This window comes from Heptranchias perlo, chromosome 10 (assembly GCF_035084215.1).
Source record: "Heptranchias perlo isolate sHepPer1 chromosome 10, sHepPer1.hap1, whole genome shotgun sequence".
Classification (NCBI taxonomy): domain Eukaryota; kingdom Metazoa; phylum Chordata; class Chondrichthyes; order Hexanchiformes; family Hexanchidae; genus Heptranchias; species Heptranchias perlo.
This window is the reverse complement of record NC_090334.1, coordinates 72,679,451-72,702,928: the sequence shown is the minus strand read 5'-3', so window position 1 is coordinate 72,702,928 and position 23,478 is coordinate 72,679,451.

Sequence of the window (23,478 nt, the reverse complement as noted above, 5' to 3'; positions counted from 1 at the left end):
ACAGTGCGCCGGTAGTGAAGGGAGTGAATATTTAGGGTGATGGATGGGGTGCCAATCAAGCGGGCTGCTTTGTCCTGGATGGTGTCGAGCTTCTTGAGTGTTGTTGGAGCTGCACTCATCCAGGCAAGTGGAGAGTATTCCATCACACTCCTGACTTGTGCCTTGTAGATGGTGGAAAGGCTTTGGGGAGTCAGGAGGTGAGTCACTCGCCACAGAATACCCAGCCTCTAACCTGCTCTTGTAGCCACAGTATTTATATGGCTGATCCAGTTAAGTTTCTGGTCAATGGTGACCCACAGGATGTTGATGGTGGGGGATTTGGCGATGGTAATGCCGTTGAATGTCATGGGGAGGTGGTTAGACTCTCTCTTGTTGGAGATGGTCATCGCCTGGCACTTGTCTGGTGCAAATGTTACTTGCCACTTATCAGCCCAAGCCTGGATGTTGTCCTGGATTTGCCTCTATCTCGAAGAGATCTTGTTGTTCTGATTGATGATTTATTCATCAAAGAGGCGACAACATGAAAATCAGCCCTTTTCAAACATCCTGGGCCATGAATTTTCACCGGGACAAACTGGTGAATAAATACTTGCAAAGCAATGAACAAGAAATAAGTGCAAGTAATGAATAAGTAAGAAGACTTTGTGGGCCGGATTCCCAGGGTTTGGGAGTCTATTTGGCCCAAGGTCTGCAGTGTGGATTCCCGATCTTGGACTCCAGTATTTTCCACTTTCTTTTTAAGTATGTTTTTAGAATGTCGGTTTGCCTCACTCGGTAGTCCTCTCACCTCGGAGTCAGAATGTTTGTGAGCTTCAAGATTCATTGGTTGACACGCCAATGCAGTAGTGAGGGAGTGCTGCATCGTTGGAAGTGCTATCCTTCAGGTGAAATATTGAACCAATGCCCTGTCTGCCTGTTTCGATAGTTCAGGTGGATGCTAGCGATCTGCTGGCATTATTTGAAGAAGATGTAGGGAGTTTTCTCAATGTCCTGACCAACATTCTTCCCTCACAAGCAAAAACAGATCAATTGGACATTCATTTCATTGCCATGTGTGGGATCATGCTGTGTGCAAAATGGCTGCTGCTTTTGCCTACATAACGACAGTAATCACATCTCAGCACTTCAAAGTAATTTATTGTGAGTGGAATGTTTTGGGATGTTTCTGAGAGATGTGATAAGCTGCTATAGAATGCAAGCCTTTTTGTCCAGTGAGTATATGCATCACATGGTGCGGGACTAAACCATTTCAGACTCAGAGTTCTCGGGTAAAGTGTGAGCCGAGTTAGCCGACCTGAACTGAGCTAAGATTTGGCGCACTACAATTGCCTAAGTGCCCCATGGGCAGTGAGAGGGTGGGGGAGGGGGAAAGGGGAATCAGCCAGAGTTCTCACTCCTGATTATTACTCAGTGACTCCATGTGTGGACATTGGGTGAGGACAGGATTGAGCTCAGCTTTGATGCCCTCCATGGTCGAATAGCCTGGAGACACTCACAGTTTAGGCCCACATTTGAAGAATAGCCTCTTGGGTGAGGTCGGAGAGGGCTGCTGGCACCTATTGAAACATATTACAATAAGAATCAGTGCCTTCAGGAGAGGTGGGGGGCAAATGGGGTAAGAAGTTATTTACATATTATTTATAAGATATTAAGGGGAACGGATAGGGTGGATAGAGAGAAACTATTTCCGCTGGTTGGGGATTCTAGGAGTAGGGAGCACAGTCTAAAAATTAGAGCCAGACCTTTCAGGAGTGAGATTAGAAAACATTTCTACACACAAAGGGTGGTAGAAGTTTGGAACTCTCTTCCACAAACGGCAATTGATACGAGCTCAATTGCTAAATTTAAATGAAAGATAGTTTTTTGCCAACCAAAGGTATTAAGGGATATGGGCCAAAGGCAGGTATATGGAGCTAGATCACAGATCAGCCATGATCTTATCAAATGGCGGAGCAGGCACGAGGGGCTGAATGGCCTCCTCCTGTTCCTATGTTCCTATGTATGTTCCTACATATACAAATCGCCTTAACATTGGTACAAATATGGTAAATATACATTAATTGGACCGTGATCACTGAACTTCAATTCATTGATTGCTACTCTATATTGAGCATAATAGGATACATTGTGCTAGGACCCACAAACTGCCTGCTTGTTGACTGTGTTGTGTGAGATTACAGTGTCCTGGTGCTGCACGAATGAGGGAAGAAGAGGCCAAAAGTCACACAGCGTATGCACAGTGGAAACCCAGGGTGGTTCGGAGGGAACAGCATCCTCAGCGGGGAGTCATTTTTCCCTTGCTAAAGAAAAAGCAGTTTCCATGGTACAGTCACATCTTCTGCAATGAGTGAAAGCAATGTTATTTGCAATGTACTGCAATACTCGCACCATCAGTCCTTCTGCTTATATAACAGAGAACTAGGTATCTTAGAATCAGAAATTTATGGCACAGAAAGAGGCCATTCAGCCCATCACATCTGTGCCAGCCGAAAAAGAGCCATCCAGTCTAATTCCACTTTCCAGCTCTTGGTCCGTAGCCTTGTAGGTTATGGCACTCCAAGTGCCTATCCAAGCACATTTTAAATGTGACGAGGGTTTCTGCCTCTACCACCCTTTAGGGCAGTGAGTTCCAGACCCCCACCACTCTCTGGGTGAAAAATTTCTCCTCTGCTTCCCTCTAATCCTTCTACCAATTGCTTTAAATCTATGCCCCCCTGGTTTTTGACCTCTCTGCTAAGGGAAATAGGTCCTTCCTATCCACTCTATCTAGGCCCCTCATAATTTTATATACCTCAATTAAATCTCCCCTCAGCTTCCTCTGTTCTAAAGAAAACAACCCCAGCCGATCCAATCTTTCCTCATAGCTAAAATTCTTCAGTCCTGGCAACATCCTCGTAAATCTTCTCTGTAACCTCTCTAGTGTAATCACATCTTTCCTGTAACGTGGTGACCAGAATTGTAAGCAGTACTCTAGCTGTGGCCTAACTAGTATTTTGTACAGTTCTAGCAAAACCTCCCTGCTCTTATATTCTATGCCTCGGCTAATAAAGGAAAATATCCCATATGCCTTCTTAACCACCTTATCTACCTGTCCTGCTACCTTCAGGGATCTGTGGACATGGACTCCAAGGTCCCTTTGTTCCTCTACACTTCTCAGTATCCTCCCATTTATTGTGCATTCCCTTGCCTTGTTTGCCCTCCCCAAATGCATTACCTCACACTTCTCCGGATTGAATTCCATTTGCCACTTTTCTGCCCATCTGACCAGTCCATTGATGTCTACAGCCTTCTTCCTCACTATCTACAACACGGCCAATTTTTGTATCATCTGCAAACTTCTTAATCAAGCCTCCTACATTTAAGTCCTAATCATTGATATATACTACAAAAAGCAATGGACCTAATACTGAGTCCTGCAGAACCCTTCTGGAAACAGCTTTCCAGTCACAAAAACACCCGTTGACCAATACACTTTGCTTCCTACCACTGAGCCAACTCTGGATCCAACTTGTCACTTTCCTTTGGATCCCATTGGCTTTTACTTTCCTGATCAGTCTGCCATGTCAAAAGCCTTGCTAAAATCCATGTAGACTACATCAAACGTGCTACTCTCGTCGACCCTCCTTGTTACCTCCTCAAAAAATTCAATCAGGTTAGTCAATCACGACCTGCCCTCAACAAATCCATGCTGACTATCCTTGATTAATCCGTGCCTTTCTAAATGACGATTTATGCTGTCCCTCAGAATTTTTCCAATAATTTGCCCACCATCAAGGTTAGGCTGACTGCCCTTTAATTACTCGGTCTATCTCTTTTAAACAATGGTACAATGTTAGCAGTCCTCCAATCCTCAGTACCTTAGAGGTCAACGGGTGAAACGCCACATTTAAACAGCAAGTGGAGCTGGCTGCTTAATGCAGCAATAATGAAGTGATTACTCGTGTTATGTGGCGGGGTCCATGACTTGTTTGAACACTGTTTCTATTCGTACCCATTGTTAATTAATGTTAGTTGTTAAAACTTGAAAAATTGTTGTTTAAGTTAAACAGTTTCCCTGACGGTCTTGTGGGCTAAAGGACCAACATCGGTTCCTTCAGTCCCCAATTTAAATAAATGCTACTGGAATGTCAAGCTGATCAGACAGTTGCCCTTCCACTTGGCAACAGTGGGTTGGCAGGCTTGCTGTCACCCTGAGCATGGGTCCTGCCACTTTAGATATTCAGGCAATTAAGTGGGAAAGATGGTGATTACATAGACTCTACAGCACTGAAGCAGGCCATTCGGCCTAACTGGTCTATGTCGGCATTTATGCTCCACACAAGCCTCCTCCCTCCCTACTTCATTTAACCCTATCAGCATATCATTCTATTCCTTTCTCCCTTTTGTGCTTATCTAGCTTTCCCTTAAATGCATCAATGCCAGTCGCCTCAACCACTCCTTGTGGTAGCGAGTTCCACATTCTAGCCACTCTCTGGGTAAAGAAGTTTCTCCTGAATTCACTATTGGATTTATTAGTGACTATCTTATATTTATCACCTTCAGTTTTGGACTCCCCCACAAGTGGAAACATTTTCTTTTCATCTACCCTATCAAACCCTATCATTATCTTAAAGACCTCTATCAAGTCACCCCTCAGCCTTCTCTTTTCTAGAGAAAAGAGCCCCAGCCTGATCAGCCTTTCCTGATAAAGATAGCCTCTCGGTTCTGGTATCATCCTTGTGAATCTTTTTTGCACCTTCTCCAGTGCCTCTATATCCTTTTTATAATATGGAGAACAGAACTGTGCACAATACTCCAAGTGTGGTCTAACCAAGGTTCCATTCAAGTTTAACATAAGTTCTCTGCTTTTCAATTCTATCCCTCTAGAAATGAACCCCAGTGCTTGATTTGCCAAGGTTAATTGAGGTTAATTTGAAATTAAATTCCATCAGCAAGCAGACAAGTAATCCAGTTAGTGTGTGGCATCAAAGAGACTTAGCAGATCAAAGGAGAATTATTAAAGGGATTTATTAAGATGTGATAAGTTACCCAATTAAGCATGGAGGAAAAATACAAATGTAAATGTAAAGGCTTTGCCAGAGAGCACACTGAGAGTTCACCTAGAAAAAGGCTTGGATAGAAAGCACCAGGGTTAGGGACTAGCTTCAACGGTCAATACTGCGGTGGCTGTCTCATTCCTGGGTCAAATTACATCGATGGCAATGGATACCTGCGAGTGAGTTACAGACTGGAACCTAATCGAGGGGTTCAGATAACATCATAAACCACAAGAGAACCCCTAGCCAAGCTGTTCCAGTACAGCTAAGACACTGGCATCTACCCAATAATGTGGAAGATTGCCCAGGTAAATATCCACAAAAAAACAGAAGAAAGTTAACCCAGCCAGCTACTGCACTACGAGCCTGCTCACAATCATCAGTGAAAGAAGAAGACATCAAAAGTGCCATCAATCAACGCCTGCTCACCAATAATCTGCTCATGATGCTCAGCTCAGGTTCCACCAGAACCACTTGGCTCCAGACCTCATCACAGCCTTGATCCAGCGATAGACGCAAGAGCTGAGTGCCAGAGGAGAGATGAGAGTAGCTGCCCTCAACATCAAGGCAGCAATTTGACCAAATGTGGCACCATGGAACTCGAGAAAAACTGAGGGTGGGGGTGAGGGTTGGGTCAGTGGAAAACCCTCCAATAGCTGGAGTCATACCTGAAACAAAAGAAAATGGTTGTAGCTGTCAACACCAGCTATCACAGCCCCAGGACTTCACTGCAGGAGATCCTCAGGGAAGCTACATTGTCAAGTAGTGTCAAATTAGGGGAAGTTTTGTGCTGTAGGCCCAAACTAATTTCACACAGGATCCTTATAGCCAACAAACAGAGGAGACTTTTATCCCATAGGTAAAAGGTCAGTGCCTAACCCACTGCACCATCCAGTTCCCACAGTTTTGCCAACTCACTTAAACTGCCGATGTCCCTTTGGAACTTCCTGCTCCTATCTACACAACTTACTGTGCCTCCAAAATTTGTGTCATCTGCAAACTTGCACATACAGCTCTCTATTCCTCCATCCAAGTCATTGATTATATATGGTGAAAAGCTGAGGCTCCAGTACTGATCTCTGGGGAGCCCCACTGGTCACATCCCACCAGTGGGGCTCCCCAGACAAATGGAATGTACATTCCATTTATCCCTACTCTCTGTCTCCTACCTCCCGGCCAATTACCAATCCTGGTCACAAGGGTTTGTCTACAGGATTAGCTAACTAGAATTCACTAAAAAGGCCCTTGATCATTGTGCATCCACCTGACAGCCAAGTTTTAGCCAGGAAAGTTTGAGTATGTTGTTCATGTCCAAGTGATCAATGGCTGACCTGGCTTCTAAATTCATGTCATTTTGGTTGGGGAATCCTTGGTAGTATCTTGCACTGGCACGAAAGATTGGAAGTATCCAAGAAAAATTGGCACTTATATTGCACCTTATCAGGTCTCTCAGAAAGTGCGTCACACAATGAACTACTATGAGATACACTGATTTGTTATGTAGACAATCGCAGCAACCATTTTGTGTACTGCAAGATCCCATAAACAGCAATGAGATGAGCGAGCAGTTAATCTGTTTTTTTTGGTAGTGTTAGTTGAGGGAGGAATTCTGTGCTGTTCTTTGAATAATGCCATGGGATCTCCAACTTCCTGAAGCAACGGACCAGGCAGGGGCCTCAGTTTAGCATCACAAATCAAGCAAAAGGAAAGAAAATCAATAGTATTTTTGTCCTATTTGTCAGCTTTCAATCTACCTTGCTTCATTAGGTATCTCTTGAGAGATGAGCAGCTATTTGTTTGACTTCATTTTTGCCCCTAACAGGGTGATATAAGAATGGTTGTCCAGGTACAATAGATTCTAAAATACATCCTGGCATCCAACTGAGATGAAGCCACAAATTGTCATATTTGCATAGCAAATGGAAGTGTTTCTAACACCATTATCATGTTTTTATTATATTTGTAATACATGCCAAACGACTCTGAATGGATAAGTACCTTTCTGACAAAGTGGAAGAGTAGATGTTCTTTGAATACGTTTAGAGCCACACAGAGGCCTTTTCAGAATCTTGGCACATGAGTAATTGTGCTATTCCATAAGCCATTATCTGTCTTTCCTGCTCACTGTTAGGAAGATGCATCACTGTAATAAGTTTCTTCTCTTGACAAGAGGCTTCTAATAGGGTAGAGGTTAACCAAAGGTACATCTGTCGGGGAAGTGATTACTGAACACTTTTCTATTATTGGAATTGGAAGCACGAATTAAAGGGGAAACGCGACAGAATGATGTCAAATGGAGTCAGCCGCAAAGCTGGATGGGGAGGATCACATGGGGAGGATCACATGCAACGACAACAGCAACAACTTGCATTTATATAGTGCCTTTAACGTTGCAAAATGCCCCACGGCGCATCACAGGACGTTATCAGACAAAAATCAAGCCTGCAAGTGAGCATGCCTGATCATCTGTCCACTCATTTAAATATATATCTATTATAAATGGATATGTATAGATGCATAAACCTCTGTGGATGATTCTTCCTCTATTTTCTCCCCTTTGCTAGTCTGCTTGTAACAACTGTGGCTTAAAAGCCTGATGGTCAGCTGTCCTGTTCCCTGGCCTGTGCCCATGCCACTCTGAAAGCAGCGTCCAAGTAGCACGTCAGAGTAGGCCAGGGATGATTGTCCCTCCTAGCTTGCCTCACTCTCTCACTTCAAGGAAGCGGCATCGCTTTGCCAAGCCCCTCCCCACAGCAACGGGGCCGAGATAGGGAACTCACCGGTATGGGAGATAGGAGCTACGCCCTGGCTCTGTGTGTGGCACAGCCACCCCCACCCATTATCAAAGTTTACAGACAACATCCACAGGCAGGGAGTGAAAGAGAAACTGATGATGCTGGAAACACTCAGCAGGCCGGGCAGCATCTGTGGGGAAAGGATGGACATTAACGTTTCATGTATGAATCTTCATCAGAACTTTAGAGTGTAAACGGGATGTCCGCCCCACTTCCAGCATATTACTGCCGGCGGAGCTGGTGCAGTCCAATTTTCCATTGTAAATGTTGATGGACTTTTATTTTTTATGCCAGTGGATAGCGGGTAAGTTAAATCTTGAGGGGCTTGAATCTTAAAATCCAAGTAGTCCCATAGTATGGATTAGATGGAACAGCTCAGTCTGCACAGACAACCTGCCTTGATCAGAAGAACATCCTTCAGCCCCCGTCTCCCCTCCCCCCACAGCAGCGTGACATTCCCATTTCTCACATCACAAAACCTGCACCACTGAAGAGTGAGGGACAAAAGCAAAGGGATGAAAAGCAGCTCCCAATTTAAAACGTAATTCGCTCTTGAGTGACATTAATAGGATCAAAGTGTAAGCCTGAATGGGTAAAGTCTCCACAATAGCAAGTGTGGCTAAAATGCTCTTTGATGTTGGACACGCAGAGAGAGCTCGAATGCATTTCTGATCAAATACTGTACCAATCTAAAGTTGAACAAAGAGTGAAAATAAAAACAAAGGAAAGCGCGTTAAATTGTAGCCTGGATTCTGAGACACCCCTCCTCCTGCCACCTGCCACAAATATTGTTCTGGACATCAGGGGGAACTGGTTTTCACAGCAGGGCTCAGAGGAATTGGCTGCGACCTGCTGTGAATCTTCCTAGCCTGCACACCCTTGATATTAGGGCGGACTTTCTGGTGGTGGGGGATGGGGGGTGGTGGTGGGGGGGGGTGGTGGTTGTGGGTCTGGAAGGACGTAGATGGAACATAAGAACATTAGAAACAGGAGTAGGCCATTCAGCCCCTCGAGCCTGTTCTGCCATTCAATTGGATCATGGCTGATCTGCACCTCAGCTCCATTTACACACTTTTGCTCCCTATCCCTTGAAACAAAAATCGATCGTTCCCAGTCTTGAAAGCTCCAAATGACTTAGCATCCACAGCCTCTTGGGGGAGAGAGTTCCAGATTTCTACTACCCTTTGTATGAAAAAGTGCTTCCTGATTTCACTTCTGAGTGACCTGGCTTTAATTTTAAGATTATGCCCCCTTGTTCTTGATTCCCCCACCAGAGGAAATAGTTTTTATGTATCTACCCTATTGATTTCCTTTAACATTTTAAACACCTCGATCGGGTCACCCTTGATCTTGAGGACGTTGAGGAATTTTAGAGCTTTTATCTCCAAGAAGTTTCTCCAATCATCAAACAGAATGCATTGTCTTGCAGTGGCTGACACTCGAACCAGGCGGCAGGCAGTAATTTGGAATAGCTCTGGTATTAAGTTACCCTCTTATTCTCTCTCCTCCCCCCTTTCCTTGAAAGGAAGGGATTAAAGCTCAGCAATTTATTGTGTGGGGGACTGGTGGACAGAAGCCAGCAGCATCCTGTCACTGTGGTGAAGGGTTATGGTGTGCCAAAGCACTCGACACCCTAACTTGGCAAGGGAGTAAACAGGGAAGGGACATTCTCACTGAACATCTGCCCACTTTGTGACATGCTAAAAGAAAATGTTGCTTTTTGCTGCCTCTCCTGTGCTGCCCTTCCAGCTTCCTCTACAGCCCTGCTCCCTGTGTAAACACAACTCGGATCAGTCTCTGCGAACTCATCCCTTGCCACTTCTCCTCCCGCAGCTTTCATTTGCTGACAGCAAGACCTCGTTTGTCAAGGGTGATGACACAAGTTAAATGGCAAAGATTGAAAGCGACAGCTCGGTAGATATTCAGAATAACTAAACACGAAGACGGATATCTGAGAGGAATGCCTAATCTGGTCTACACTCTCTGTTCTCCACAGTACGCTGCACTAACAGGTCAGCAGTTATTACTTTCTCAATCAAATGTGCAATCTTGGCAGGAACATTTTGCTAGAGGAGAATATGACTTTGGGCTCTGAGGGACTTTTGGAAGGTGATTGTGATTTAATAATACAAAAAAACCTGAAGTAATAGAGCTGTAAAAAATCCTTAGACACAGTCGCCATCACATCGATATTGCAAACACACCGCTCATTTTTAAAAATCTTTTTTTGTTCTGGTTTCACTTCCTCCTCTTCTCGATTCCACAGGTTTCTGTTACCATCCTGTACTTTGTCCAAGTGTCCATTTTTCACTTGTGGACTTAGACAATGATAATCGGCAGGGTGTGGAGGGCATCACAGCTCAGTCTGTTCTCACCCAACGCCCACATACACAGACACATGGATACAGACACACGCATACAGACACACGCACACACAGAGACAGACACACGGACAGACACACAGACGTACACACACAGACAGACACACACACACACAGACACACACACACACAGATACAGACACACAGACACACAGGGACAGACGCACAGACACACGCAAACACAGACACACGCACAGACACATACACACATAGATACACACACAAATACACACGGGTGAAATTTAACTCCAGTGGGGGCGCAAAACGAACAAATTCACTGACACCACACACAGGCACGCAGGCACACATAGACACACGCAGTCTCACACTCACATACACTCACTCTCACACATGTAAACACACACACACGGATAAATGCACTCATTTATTCACGTACACACACACGTTCACTTTTTCACTTACATACACATACATTCACACAAACACATGGGAGGTTATATTGCATTAGGCCCGAAACCGGGTGGGAGTATTGCGACCCGTGACTAACCCGCGCCCGCTCCTGGTGCTTCCTGCGCAGGCAGGTCGAGACATTGCTCCTGGTGCTCAGTACTCATCTGAAAGCAACATTCCAAATCAGTGTTACCACGAGGATTCAAGGATATGTGCACTTTTCACCAGCAGGGGGAGCCCCAATCTCTTAAAGGCAGACTGTCTCTCTGACAGCCTGCCAAAATCTCTTAAAGGTTGCTGGTACCAGTAATTTGCTAAAAATAACAGTCTGCTGTCTGGACGGAGTCTGAACGGAGATCAGACATCACACACCGTAAAACACAGATGCAGGTCCCATCCCTATGTTCACAAACTGTTGAGTTACGTTAAAACATTGAATTAAGATTGCGCACCACTAAATTCCTCATCCTCCAATCTACACGCCAGGCCTCAGCAATCTGCCAGTCCGAGTTGGTACCAGGTCTGCGAGAGTGCATGCACCAAGGTTCTCTGATGATGCACTAGAGGCCTTGGTGCAAGAGGTGGTCTGGAGAGTAATCCTCTATCCGCGGGGGGGAGGGTCGGGGGTGGGGGGGGGGCAAGAGGCCCTCCAGACATACGCTCAAAAGGCAGTGGGAGGCAGTAGGGGACAAAGTCATTGCAAGGCGCATAGCACCACTAACATGGATGCACTGTGGGAAGAAGTTCAATGGTTTGACACGAGCGGTCAAGATGAGTGAGGTCAACTGTCAAGTAGCATCTCCTACCAACTGCACCACTAGCCGCATCCACTGCTCCTCGCACTACACCCCCCCATCACCCACTTACCAACAAACTCGTTCCATCAGTACTCAACTCTTCCAATCAGATCCTTACACTCACCCTTACACATTACCACTGTTGCAAGCCACAGACCCACAATTCACAGGCCACACACACTGGCAGCTATTCAACCATGACAGGCGCATCACCCAGACACACGTCCCGCTTTCTTGCAGGAGAAGGTGGCGCATAACAGGAGGCAGCAAGTGGCAGTGGCATTTAACCCCTCGAGCCTGTTCCACCATTCAGTAAGATCATGGTTGATCTGTGCTCTAACTCCATATTCCTGCCTTAGCCCCATATCCCTTGGTTCACAGAAATCTATCAATCTCAGATTTGAAATTCAAAATTGAGCTAGCATCAACTGCCGTTTGCAGAAAAGCGTTCCAAACTTCTTCCACCCTTTGCGTGTAGAAGCGTTTCCTAACTTCAGTCCCGCACGTCCTGGCTCTAAATGTTAGGCCAAAGCCCCTAGTCCTAGTATTCAAGTACAGGAGACCTCCAAAAACAGTTACAAATGCATGAGCAGCCAGAAGCAATAATCCAGCAACTAACCTGTAAATCCTGTATGGTCCCTTTAATTAGCACTGGTGGGGGGTCCTCCAGGCACTCTAAGACATATTTAAATGGTCGTCATTAAGACAATGCGTTGAGCGGAGCGTTACGTCCCAAAATGGAGTCTATCACTTTAAATCAGTGTTGCACACTGATCGAACGCATCTCCTCCTTACTTTACATGCTGCCGGTGTTCGTTATTTGCGCATGTGCTAAACCCTTTACCAAGATGGCGTCCGACGCACATGTGTGCACATTCAAGACACCATCTTTGATGTTCGGGAGGCCACATAGTGCCAAAACAACGGGTGCTAGACAGCCCAATTCCTAGCCCAGTCATTTTTACATAGTCACACACTCACCGCTCAGTCCTGTCCTCACCCAACCCAAACTCATTCACGCACAGGCACATACTCACACGCACACTCACACACAATTGGAGCTGAGTCCTGCCCTCAGCCAACGTCCACGCACACATATTTCCAGTCGGGGGAATCACTAAATAGAATAGTGCTGACTAGTGATGGAGTGGGAATACTGGATTTATTCCCCAATCTAGCCGAAGGAAGTTTCACTTCTACAAGCCAGGGGGAAAAGAGGCTTGTGAACAAGTCATCTAAATAGGCAACCTCATGAACTTTGACAGGCCACCATGTATAACTGCAGACAGAACGCAAACTTCCCTCCTCTTTACACTTTTCCTTGGTAACTGGTCCATTACATTTCTCAGCCTCTGACTGTTGCCTCTCTCCAATGTTGCTTCCCATTCCTGGTGTTTTATGACGTTCCCTGCAGTCCGCTGGGTTCCTCTTGGTGCATGAAATGTTATGTCTGGGTGGGTTATTTGAATGTGTCTGTGGCTCAGACGTATGGCTTTTTCATGCCACTATTGCCTCTGTTATTTGCTAAAATGCCACGCTCCTGCTCCCTAATGTTTAGTTTACGCCAGCAAGGTGTTCGGTTTGTCGCAACCAGTAAATAAAATCTGACTCACCAACAAAGGTTAAGTATCTCATTTCCTGTTGTTAATGCTGATTAATTTCCCTGATTGCATCTGACATTCGATTGGCTGGGTTAATGTACTGTCAGTGGGAAATCGTGAGAGGGAAAGGCAGTAAATCTCCTGTTAGCTCTTGAGTGGTAATTGCGAGTTAATCTAGTGGAGGATGGAGCTGGCACTGAATCTGATTTTCACAGTATTTTCATAGATTGTTGGGGCCTCCAACATATATTAGCATTAGGCCAAAAGGAACTGGACACAACATGGCACTAAGCCAAGGAGACTGAGATGCATTTAAGAACTTAAGAACATAAGTAATAGGAGCCCCTCAAGCTTGCTCCGCCATTCAGTAAGATCATGGCTGATCTTCTACCTCAACTCTACTTCCCTGCCCTATCCCCATATCCCTTGATTCCCTCAGTGTCCAAAAATCTATTGCTCTCAGTCTTGAATATACTCAACGACTGAGCATCTACAGCTCTCTGGGATAGAGAATTCCAAAGATTCACAACCCTCTGAGTGAAGAAATTTTTCCTCATCTCGGTCCTAAATGGCCGACCCCTTATCTTGAGACTATGACCCCTAGTTCTAGACACTCCGGCCAGGGGAAACAGCCTCTCAGCCTCTACCCTGTCAAGCCCTCGAAGAATTTTAGACATTTCAATGAGATCACCTGACATTCTTCATTCTCAGGATGTGGGCGTCACTGGCATTTATTGTCCATCCTTACTTGCCCTGAGAAGGTGGTGGTGGTGGGCCTTTTTCTTTGTAGCAGTTTGACACAACTGAGTGGCTTGCTATGCCACTTCAGAGGGCAGTTAAGAGTCAACCACATTGGTGTGGGACTGGAGTCACATATAGGCCAGACTGGGTAAGGTTTCCTTCCCTAAAGGTCGTTAGTGAACCAGATAGGTTTTAAGGTCAATCTGACACCTTCATGGTAACTTTTACTGATGCCAGCTTTTTATTTCCAGATATTTTAAAAGTGAATTCAAATTCTTAAATTGTTATCGTGGGATTTAACTCACATTCTCTGGATTATTAGTCCAGTAAAATAACCACTAAACTACTGTACCCATATACAGGGGCTAGCCCAATGGGACTGAGATACATTTCAAAATTAGACAATGGGACAGAGGTATATAGCGGGGCTAGGGTAAGGGGACTAAGTTACAGAATAAAACTAGACCAAAAGGATTGAGATACTTGCTGGTACTGGACCAATGGGACTGAGACATATACTGGCACTAGGCCAATAAAGAGTGATCAACATATGAAGTAAACTTCAAGCTAGGGTAGTTGAGGCAAAAACCCGAAATCATTTAACAAATGATTGGATGCTACAGTGGGGTTATGTTAAAATCTCTCTGAATGGATGAATCAAGATGAGTTGATTGGCCTTCCTCATCCATAATTAACTTGTGATCTTGTGAAAAGGGACTGAGATACATATTGGTGCTAAACCAAAAGGGGCTAAAACATATACTGACACTAAACCAAAAGGGGCTAAAACATATACTGACACTAAAGCAAAAGGGACTGAACATATACTGACACTAAAGCAAAAGGGACTGAACATATACTGACACTAAAGCAAAAGGGACTAAAACATATACGGACACTAGACCGAAAGAGATTGAAACACATACGGACAATAGACCAAAAGAGATTAAAACATATACGGACACTAATCCAAAAGAGATTTAAACATATACTGACACGAGACCAAAAGGGACTGAACATATACGGGCACTAGACCGAAAGATATTGAAACACATACGGACACTAGACCAAAAGAGATTGAAACACATACGGACACTAGACCAAAAGAGATTGAAACACATACAGACACTAATCCAAAAAGGACTGAGCATATACTGACACTAGATCAAAAGAGATTGAGATACATCCCAGCATTAGACCAAAAGTAATTGCAATACATGCTGATACTGGACCAATGGGACTGAGACGTATATTGGCACTAGATCAATAAAGAGTGACAAACATGCGAAATAGGGAGTCCTACTTCCTGCATGTCTGCCCTCACCCCTTCCCCTCCCTCCCAGAACCATGATAGGGTAACCCCTGTCCTCACCTTCCACCCCACCAGCCTCCACATTCAACGTATCATCCTCCGCCATTTCCGCCACCACCAGCATGGTCCCACCACCAAACACATCTTCCCCTCCCCTCCCCTTTCAGCATTCTGAAAGGACCGCTCTCTCCGCAACACCCTGGTCCACTCTTCCATCACCCCCAACACCCTCTCTCCTCCCACTGCACCTTCCCATGTGAGCGCAGGAGATGCAACACCTGTCCCTTCACCTCCTCCCTTCCCACTGTCCAGGGCCCCAAGCACTCCTTCCAGGTGAAACAACGATTTACTTGTACTTCTTTCAATTTAGTATACTGTATTCGTTGCACACAATGTGGTCTCCTCCACACTGGGGAGACCAAACACAGACTGTGTGATCGCTTTGCTGAACACCTCTGCTCAGTCTGCCTGTGTGACCCTGACCTGCCGGTCGCTTGCCATTTTAATTCCCCGTCCCACTTCCACTCTGACCTCTCTGTCCTCGGCCTCTTACACTGTTCCAATGAAGCTCAACGTAAGCTCGAGGAACAGCACCTCACCTTTCTTTTAGGCACTTTACAACCTTCCGGACTCAACACTGATTTCAATAACTTCAGATCATAACCACCGCTCCCATTTTTTCAGTCAGCTAGTGTTGGTAATGGTTCTGCTGCTGCCATTTACAGCTCCTCCTGATCAATCTTCTGTTTCTTAACCTGTCCCATTACCACATTCCTTGCCTCGCACCATCATCCCTTTTGTCATTTAATCACTCCTGCCCTCTACCCCATCACAGACCTTCCCTTTTGTTCTTTCCTCCTCTCCCCTTCCTCCCCCACTTTCCCTGGCTCTGTATTTGCTAAAAAACTTTAACTCTTTTAATATCTTCCAGTTCGGACGAAAGGTCTTCGACCTGAAACATTGGGCAGCATTTTAGCACCCGCTATCGGGTGCGTTCCTGGCGGGGGGGGGGGGGGCCCCGAAAATCGTGAAATCTCGGAGCGGGACCGGAGCCCGCCTCGAACCCACCCACTTCCGTGTTCCCCGCTGATGCGCCGGCGTGCGCGCGCAGCCCCCGCTGGTGGGAATCCCGCAGGCAATTAAAGCCAGCGGGGTTCCACTTGAAAGTATTTATTTAGGTATTTCAGGTCATTAACTGACCTGATCAAGGGATTATGTGAGGAGGGGTGGGATTTTAGAAACAACTGGGACTGTTTCCCACACTGGGGGAAACACTCCCAGTTGAAATGGACATGTTGCAGCCATCAGCCTGTGGCAGCTGCAAAGGTCCATTTAACAGGTGGGGGGGGAGGGTAGGTGGAGACCCTCACTCATTGCAGGAGGCCACTCTGTCACTTGGGACAAAGTTTGGCCTCCACCACCCTCCTCCTGACAATCAAAGTCACCAACTTGCACACTTACCCCGGTGTCCAGACACATGTACCTACCTTGCGGACCCCCTCAGATGTATATCTTCCGGATGGGGGCCGCCGTAGCTGCAGTCATGACCTCCTCGGAGGGCGAACAGCATCACCAGCCTCGCCGGCCACGCCGTCCACCTCTGACACGTGGAGCTCCACAACACAGTGCTGTGACACATCCACCTGCACAGCAGGAGGGAGGGCTACCGCAGAGAGAGATGCATCGCAGAGGGCACTACCCTCGCCACAGGTTCCACAGACCGAGGCTCAGCTTCCTGGACTTCTCTGAACAGCAGCGCACACGGAGGCTCAGAGTCACTCGACATGTAGTCGTGGACATCTGCAGCCTCCTTCATGCCAAGCTGCTCCCAGCTGGCCCAAGCACCATCTTCTTACCTGTCGCTGTCAAAGTCACCACTGCCCTCAACAACCTCTCCTCCGCATCCTTCCAGGGTGCAACCAGGGACATCGCCGACGTCTCTTAGCCGTCTGCGTAGAAGAGCCCTGCAAATACACCTACACCCACTCTGCAGTGACACAATGGGTGGCATCAGTTGTGGGTCTTCATGGTGATCCTCAGGAAAGGGCATTATTGCACAGACCAGACAAGATTCGCAAAGACGTGGCAGTAGTGGTGCCAATATAATATGTGATGTGAGTTGGTCAGAAATTAAATATAAGTAACACCCATGACAAACCCTCAAACACCCTTGTGCATCCCCTTCATGCTCACGACACGTTTGCCTTACGCTTCCTACTGCACATATGTGATGCATGCCCTGTGGCTGCAGCACAGGTAGTGGCAGGTTGAGTGAGGCTGACCGTGAAAGAGATGCATGAGAGGGTGAGTATGAGAGAGAGCCATGAAATTGTGTGAGGATTGGGTTGAGTGGTAGTGGCGGGATGAGTACTGGCGAGGTGAGTAGGTGCAGGTAAGATGAGGATGAGATTTGAGTGGGTGTGAGGAGTGATGTGATAGAGTAGTGTTGGCAGTGCAGAAGGAGATGTGGGTTGGGGGCGGTGATGTGGCAGACGGAGTGTAGGGGAATGAGTAAGTGTACTCACTTTGGCTGACCTACTGAGGTCATTGCAGCACCTCCTGCACTGTATGCAGGTGGGCGATATGTTGGTGGTGCTGGTGACCTCCTCTGCCACCTCAAGCCAGGCCTTCCTGGTGGCAGAGGCAGGCCGCTTCCTCCCGCCCGCGGGGGGGAAGATCTCTGTCCTCCCCCTCCTCTTCACCCCATGTATTGATACCTGGAGTGAGGCATCATTAAACTGGGAGCAGCCTTCCCCTGGGCTGCTCCATGCTGTGATTTTTTCTGTTTGTTGCAGCATCTGTCAGTGGAGGACTGCCCCTTTAAATAGAGCTCCTCCAGCTGACAGATCTTTCTGCACATGCGCAGCCCGCCCGACGCGCAGATCAGCAGTGGGGAACCCGGAGGAGCAGGTAAGTGAATCCAATTAGTGGATTGTCTGCTACAATCGCGCGGGGAGCTGACTAATTTCACCGGGCGCGTTACCCACGCGCCCGATAGCCCCCCCGCCGAGAACCCGCAGCCCTGCTAACATCGGGCCCATTAACTCTGTTTCTTTCTCCACAGACGCTGCCTGATTTGCTGAGCTTCTCCAGCATTTTCTGTTTTTATTTCAGATTTCCAGCATCCGTAGTATTTTGCTTTTGAAGAGCTGCTGGGAAATTGATCCCATGACAATCTGGTTTGGAAGTAAGGGCTCCTTTTGAAGCGGCCTCTTTTAAGTAGAGTTCACTCCAAAAGGCCTGGGAGCATTTCGATAATGATATGGCAGTAAGATTTAATTTTGGATAGGTTTTTTTGATTGAAGTGTAGTCTGGGTAAACTGGAGTTGATTTTAAATAAATCCAAAAGATTCTAGCATTACTGCTTCCAGCTACCAAAAACGAAATTATCTTTCAGAGCCTATCTGACTATTAAATATTTGCTAGCAGGACGTTAACAAGCCCCTAAGACCAGCTGCGCAGCAGTATCAGACTTAGGATATTACTGTTTGTACCTGCGCACCCATTCAGAACAAACACTTTCCAGCCATTACAGTGTCACAGTCAGAAGAATGACTTTGAATTTACAAGGAGGGGCCACGTTTTGTAGGCTGAGTAAAGCAGCATTATTCTACCGAATGTCATTGCAAACAATGCAAACTCCCTGTTCACAAACTGGGTGCTCCTGAAGAAGAAGAGCTATTATGAAAATTTTTTTCCAGAGATTTGCTGAAATCCTCGCAAATACAGGTTGCAATTGGAGCAGAGAATTTTCTGTTCCCTTACTACAGGTTTAGGTTGGATTTTTCCATAAGCTTTCTACTTGTAATCTTCATTGCGTTCGATTGACACCTCTGTAGATGGGTTCTAGCTAATGCTGCCTGAGGGTCTTTAACTCCTTCCTTCCAAATGTGAGGATCCATAGGAACATTGGAACATGGGAATGTCGGAATATGGGAACACGGGAACATCAGAACATGGGAACATAGGAACATTCGAACATAGGAACATTGGAACATGAGAACATTGGAACATAGGAACATTGGAACATGAGAACATTGGAACCTGAGAACATTGGAACATAGGAACATTGGAACATAGGAACATTGGAACATGAGAACATTGGAACATGAGAACATTGGAGCATTGGAACATCGGAGCATTGGAACATCGGAACTTTGGAACATGAGAACATTGGAACCTGAGAACATTGGAACCTGAGAACATTGGAACATCGGAACATTGGAACATGAGAACATTGGAACATCGGAACATTGGAACATTGGAACATGAGAACATTGGAACATGAGAACATTGGAGCATTGGAACATCGGAGCATTGGAACATGGGAACATGGGAACATGGGAACATCGGAACATTCAAACATTGGAACGTAGGAACAGGAGTAGGCCATTCAGCCCCTCGAGCCTGTTCCACCATTCAACTGAATCATGGCTGATCTGTATCTCAATTCCATCTACCCACCTTGGTTCCATAACCATTAATACCCTGGCCTAACATAAATCTATCAATCTCAGTTTTGAAATTTTCAATTGATCAACAGCTTTTTGGGTGAGAGAGTTCCAGATTTCCACTACTCTGTGTGAAGAAATTCTTCCTGACATCTACCCTATTCCTTCAATCACCTGAAACACCTCAATTAGATCACTCCTTAAATTTTCCTTACTCAAGGGAATACAAGTTTAGTCTATGCAACCCTGACTCCTGGAGTCTGTGCTGAGCTTGACGCCGTAAGAACATAAGAACATAAAAAATAAGGGCAGGAGTAGGCCACATGGCCTCTTGAGCCTGCTCCACCATTCAATAAGATCACGACTGATCTTCTACCTCAACTCCACATTCCCGCCCTATCCCCATATCCTTTGATTCCCTTAGTGTCCAAAAATCTATCAATCTCAATCTTGAATATACTCAATGACCGAGCATCCACAGCCCTCTGGGGCAGAGAATTTCAAAGATTCACAACCCTCTGAGTGAAGAAATGTTTCCTCATCTCGATCCTAAATGGCCGACCTCTTATTTTGAGACTATGACCCCTAGTTCTAGAATCTCCGGCCAAGGGAAACAGACTCTCAGCATCTACCCTGTCAAGCCCTCTAAGAATGTTATACGTTTCAATAAGATCACCTCTCATTCTTCTAAACTCCAGAGAATATAGGCCCATTTTACTCAACCCCTCCTCATAGGACAACCCTCTCATCCCAGGAATCAATCTACTGAACCTTTGTTGCACCCCCTCTAAGGCAAGTACATCCTTCTTTAAGTAAGGAGACCAAAACTGTACACAGTACTCCAGGTGTGGTCTCACCAGAGCCCAATATAATTGCAACAACACCTCCTTACTCTTATACTCCAACCCCCTTGCAATTAAGGCTAACATACCATTTGCCTTCCTAATTGCTTGTAGTACCTGCATGTTAACTTTCTGTGGACCCTCTGAATACTAACATTCATTAGTCTCTCACCTTTTAAAAAATATTCAGCTTTTCTATTCTTCCTATCAAAGTGGATAATTTTACATTTCCCCACATTATACTCCATCTGCCACTTTCTCGCCCACTCACTTAACATGTCTATATCCCTATGCAGCCTCTTTGCATCCTCCTTACAGCTTACTCTCCCACCTAGCTTTGTATCATATCAAACCTGGATACATTGCACTTGGTCCCCTTATCTAAGTCATTGATAAATATTGTAAAGGGCTGAGGCCCAAGCACTGATCCTTGCAGCACCCACTAGATACAATCTGCCAACCCGAAAATGATCTGTTTATTCCTACTCTCTGTTTTCTGTCCGTTAACCAATCCTCAATCCATGCTAATATATTACCACCAATCCCATGAGTTCTAATCTTGTGTAACAACCTCTTGTGTGGCACCTTATCGAATGCCTTTTGAAAATCCAAACATACATCATCCACTGGTTCCCCTTTATCTACCCTGCTAGTTATACCCTCAAAAAACTTTAATAGATTTGTCAAACACGATTTCCCTTTCATAAAACCGTGTTGACTCTGCCTAATCGTATTATGATTTTCTAAGTGCCCTGTTACTACGTCCTTAATAATAGATTCTAGTATTTTCCCTACCACTGGTGTTAGGCTAACTGGCCTATAGTTCCCTATTTTTTCTCTCCCTCCTTTCTTGAACAGCGGGGTTACATTTGCTACCTTCCAATCCACGGGGACCGTTCTATAGTCTAGGGAATTCTGGAAGATCAAAACCAATACAGCCACTATCTCTGCAGCCATCTCTTTTAAAACCCTAGGATGTAGGCCATCAGGTCCAGGGGATTTGTCGGCTTTTAGTCCCATTAATTTCTCCAGTACTTTTTCTTTACTAATCTTATTACTTTAAGTTCTCACTCTCATTAGACCCTTGGTTCCCCACTATTTCCGGTATTTTTTTGTGTGTTCTACTGTGAAGACAGATACAAAATATTTATTTAATGTCTCTGTCATTTCTCCTGTCTCTGCCTCTAAGGGACCCACGTTTTCTTTCGCTGATCTCTTCCTTTTCACATACTTGTAGAAGCTCTTATGTCTGTTTTTATATTTCTTGTCAGTTTAATCTCATATTCAATTTTCTCCCTCTTTATCAATTTCTTGGTCATCCTTTGCTGATTTCTAAAACCCTCCCAATCCTCAGTCTTGCTACTCTTTTTGGCAACACTTTTTAGTATTTTAGTATTTTAATCTAATCCTTAACGTCTCTAGTTAGCCATGTTTGGATCACTTCTCCCATGGAGTTTTTATTCCTCAAGGGAATGTATATTCGTTGAAAATTATTAATTATTTCTTTAAATGTTCACCATTGTTTATCTACCGTCATATCTTTTAATCTAATTTCCCAATTTACCTTAGCCAACTCTCCCCTCATATCTATGTAATTGGCTTTGTTTAAATTTAAGACCCTAGTTTCAGATTTAACTACACCACTCTCAAACTCAATATGAAATTCTATCATATTATAATCACTCTATCCCAAAGGATCCTTAACTCTAAAATTACTATTTAACCCGGTCTCATTACATAATACTAGATCTAAAATAGTCTGTTCCCTAAGTGGTTCCTCGACATATTGTTCTAGAAAACTGTCTCAAATGCATTTAATGAACTCGTCCTCCAAACTACTTTTGCCAATTTGGTTTGCCCCGTCTATATGAAGATTGAAGTCCCCCACAATTATTGTATTGCTCTTGTTACACGCTCCTCTAATTTCTTGATTTATAATCTGTCCAACACTATAACTACTGTTAGGGGGCCTATAGACTACTCCCACCAATGTTTTCAGCCCCTTGTTATTTCTTAGCTCCGCCCTTACTGATTCTACATCCTGATTTTCTGAGCTAAGATCCTTTCTCACTACTGTCTTTATCTCATCCTTTATTATCAGGGCTACCCTCCCCCACCGCCCCTCCTCCCCCGTCTCCAACTGTTCCATTTTTATCTTTTCTAAAAGTCAAGTACCCTGGAATATTTAGTTCCAAACCTTGGTCATCTTGCAACCATGTCTCAGTAATGGCGACTAGATCAAACCCATTAATCTCTATTTGTGCCATTAATTCATCTAACTTGTTACGAATGCTTCGTGCATGCAGATATATCGCCTTTAATTTGAACTTTTTACTATTTTTCCCTGATGTGACCTTAGTCACTAATGCCCTATTATCTTTGTTAAACTCTCTGTCCCTTCCTGACACACTCTGCTTGTTTTTAGCCAAATCACTACTCTGCTCTACAGCCTTGACTTTTCTCTTTAGACTTATAAATTTACCCTTACCTGAACCCTCCCCCCCTCTTATTAATTGAAAGCCCTATCGTGCCACAGCCTTGGAGACAGTGGGGCCAAGAAGGCCTTATAACAACATCTGCCTTTTGGATGGCGCAGCGACGGTGCAATGATGCAGGGTTGTGTGGAGAAGAGGGATGCAGGTTTGATTTACCCCAGCCAGCCCATCCTCACACACTATTGAGTTCCAGTCACTTCACTGTGGGGAGGCAGTGAGTCAATCTGAGATGGGGCATGTTGGTGACCTCAATGTGTCCTGCCACTAGAGGGGAGGAGAATAAATTGGCTGGTTCAAAGTGGGATTGTTGGTTCCTGGGAGCAGGCCTGCTATCTTGGGTGGAGAGAAAAGCAGAGAGAAAATAGAGCTTGTTTTGAATGAAATGCAAATAAATTTGTAGATCTCCCGTGGCGTTGCTCGTGGATAGATGGTGACTCAGAACATGGATTCTGATGTTTATCGCGGTACCATTACTGCCTCAATGCCGAAGCATCTGCCCTAATAAAGCACATTTATTAAAACAATATATCACATGTCTGACAGGAGATTAAAATATTACACACCTTACTGATATTGATACAGGCCTCAGGTAGATCTGTAGTACTATCAACCCACC